Here is a 3,642-nt window from a genome sequence, read left to right on the forward strand (position 1 = left end):
ATGACAATCGTCATAGGACATAGACAAATAGTAGTGTTGCTGTATTCAATAAATTAAAAATTTCGCATGTGATAAAATCTTAGGATAAAATATTATGCTCTGGATAAAATTGGACTCAATAATATGTATAAGAAAATAAATTAGTGGCTACTTTCATTATCCATAGCCATAACTTATTAGAAACCGGGGTCCGGGGGCTATGCTATCTATATTCTCATTGAATCTCATCTCAAAGTTTAAACGGACAGGCTATCTAGGTATAACAAAAAGTTGTTGAAATAGCATTTTGATATTCGTGATGTTAGGCCACTGTTATATTATGCTTTTTTTTCATTTTATTTAAAGCAGTGAGGCAGTTTATTTAATTAAATACAGCCACGAGTACTTTTTGATAGGCAACTTATCAATGGCATTTGTTCTTATATTATATTTGATGATGAAAAGTACGGATAAAAAATACGTCTCACCTGGTTAGAGCGTTTTCACATTATCCGATCCGATATCGGATATCGGAAGCCGATAGCCGATATCCGATATCGGAGGGAAGTAAAATGTATGAAATATGTACCTGTCTTTCACATTGTCCGGTCCGATATCGGATATCGGAGCCGACACCGATATTCCCAGTGGCTATCGGACGATAATGTTCAGTGTTGCCAACTCAATTTTCGAAAAGGCAGTATACCAACAGCAAAAAAGCAATAGTTTATGTATTTTCAGTCTTATAGGGCGCTCAATCTTTAAAAAAATTCTTTGCTTTTAACCTAAAACACTTTCTATTAAAAGAAACCTTTTTTTATTAAGAAAACACACATTTAAGTATTTATAGGCATTTAAAATAGGATTTATACGGCAGGTATTTTTATTTGCCGTATTAAAATATGCGGCAATTGGCTTAACTGAAGTAAACAAAAATATATTGCGTTCTTAAATTCAAATATCTATCTTCGAAAACATTAGTGTATCTTTATTTTATCTCATTCTGCCTCGCTCCTCCTCCTACTTGGATGTTGGTTGTGCTGTTTATTGTATTGTAGTCATTGAGTGCTTTGTTTTTAACCGACTTCAAAAAAAGGAGGAGATTTCACACCGATTTTATTTTTATTTTGAATTTACAACAAAGAATACAAAGTTTGAAAACTCTTAATTCTAAAATAATTGCTTATGACAATAAATAATTTATGTATCTTTACTTACAGGAAATTACAACAATCATATTTCAAATACATATATTTGAACGAGTGACAATATTATTTTAGGATATTACAGTGTAATAAGAAAAAGTAAAGGAAATGTGAACAAAGATTGTATCACTTAATAAATTTATCATAGGTAGGTACTACATGAATTTTTATAAATGTATGTAACTATGTAGTGAAAAAATTACTAAATGACTAGGTAGGTACGTCTTGCTAAAAATTTATTTAATAGATTTTGAAAGGTATTTACAAATATAAATAAATAAATAAATAAATAATAGTTGTAGTAGGTATTGATATAAATTTATTTAATTTATAATGTGTTATACAAATGACCGATATCAAAACTATTTAGTAAATAGCACATCTAAATAATATGCTGTAATTTGTGATATCAAATCTTTTTTTACATTTTACTTTTCTTTTTTGAAGTTGTTTTTCTTTATCGTACTTATTTTTAATGTACATGTACAACTATGATATAACATTTGATTTTTTTTAATTATACCTTTTTTATCAACTGGCAATTTAGTTAAGTTTTCTCTTAGATTATACACCTATAGATGTAACCACTAAAATGACCTTCCTTGAAAGAGCGAGATCGTTAATTGTCAAACCCATGCAAAGAAACAGGACAGAATATATAGTTTTTGTCTTTGTCGACATGGCCGGTTTTATTGTTTGGCAAGAACAGATTGTGACAAACAAACTTGGCGTCTTTTGGATTTTTCTGTGATTGTGTGAATTTACAGTGTTTATTGCGTATAAAAATTGGATAATACAGAGTATTTAGTGTACGTGCGATGGTGGGTTGCAGTGTTTTGGGTTGTAAAAGCCGGAGTGAGCGAAAAATTGAAGGAATAACATTTCACACGTAAGTAGGCGAAATTATCATTTCTTTCGTTATTACAACGCCAGATGATCATCGATTATGATGTTTTGTGATGAATTCAGTGATGTGATGCCAAGAATATTGAGTTGTGATACGTGTTTTCACTATCTTAAAATAAAATAACGATTAACGATGAACGGTTCAGGGTTGCCATAATGGCTACTTTAATTTACCCAAATAAATCATATTTCTTTATTGTCAGTACATACATACGATTCGAGGTCTTGTTTTGTGAAGAGAAAATATAGATTATGATTATAATTAAAGATTATGATTGTTGTATGTTTGTTTGTTACTCAATCACGCAATAACGTCTGGATGGATTTCAATGATATTTTGCACATGAGTAGTTTATTACCTGGATTAACACGCGGATGAAGTCGCGGGTAAAAGCTAGTAGTATAATATTTTTATTTAGAGGAAATTAATTCTTCTGTACGTAAACTTTAATTTTAGTTACATTTATTTAAGGGCTTTATTGTAGTTTATTTAACTTATTACTCAATAAAGATAAACTTTCGTAACATGCGAATAAAATCTTCTTTTTTCAGGTTTCCATCCAATATTGATGAAAAGAAATGGCTGGATGCCACTGGACGAGAAAAGTGGCTGCCAACAAAATATTCAAAAATTTGTTCCATTCATTTTGATGATGATTCATTGCTGTATAAAAATAAACGAGTACAATTAAATCATTCAAAGTGTTGGTAACGAGAGGACAGTAGTGACTTCCGGTTTTCTACTCTTTTTTGCCAAGCTGTACTTATTTCATATACGTATATAGTAATAAATAATAAACATGTTTATGTTATAGACTGGTTTTATTTCATCATTGAACGTGTCGTGTGTGTTTTATGTCGTGTCGGTCGATAAATGTCTATCATTGAGGTATTATTAAAGAGAGGACACCACGAACAAAATCTGTGCAACAAGCGCGGCGAAGCGGGCCGGCTAGTGAGTCATACACTTTGTAGATATTCTGCCTCTTAATACTTATTAAAAAAATATGAATAAAATTATCAATTAAAACCAATCAATGTAACAAAAAAAAATGGTCCGAGACGATTGACTCTAACTCGTGTTACAAATACTTATGTAGTTTAAAAGCGATGCCCTCTCTAGTACGTAGTACGTGGTCAATGATGTCCATACAATTCTCCTTACCTACCTTACGGAGGTTTTATTAAAGTATTTCGTACGACTACGACATAAGAGTTACATTATTGAAGCTAGCATTTAAAATATGCAAATTCAGAATTTTTAGTTTGCGAAGTACTTACAGGTATTTATAAAGTCTGTTCGCGATCAAGTAAGATTCATAATATTTTTTACCTAATATGTGGGAATTGCCAACTTATTAGGCAACACCACAAAATTCTATATCTGTTTCAAGTGCGGTCACGCCATGGTTACATCTATAGGTGTATAATCTAAGAGTTTTCTCTAAAAATTTCTGGCAACACTCATGATGATATCGGAACGATTTTATCGGACAATGTGAAAGGGCAAATTGTATCCGATATCGGATATCGGCTATCGGCGTCCGATATC

Source organism: Colias eurytheme, chromosome 15 (genome assembly GCF_061535395.1).
Source record: "Colias eurytheme isolate Ceu_HAF_F1 chromosome 15, ilColEury1 Martin Lab GWU primary, whole genome shotgun sequence".
NCBI lineage: Eukaryota > Metazoa > Arthropoda > Insecta > Lepidoptera > Pieridae > Colias > Colias eurytheme.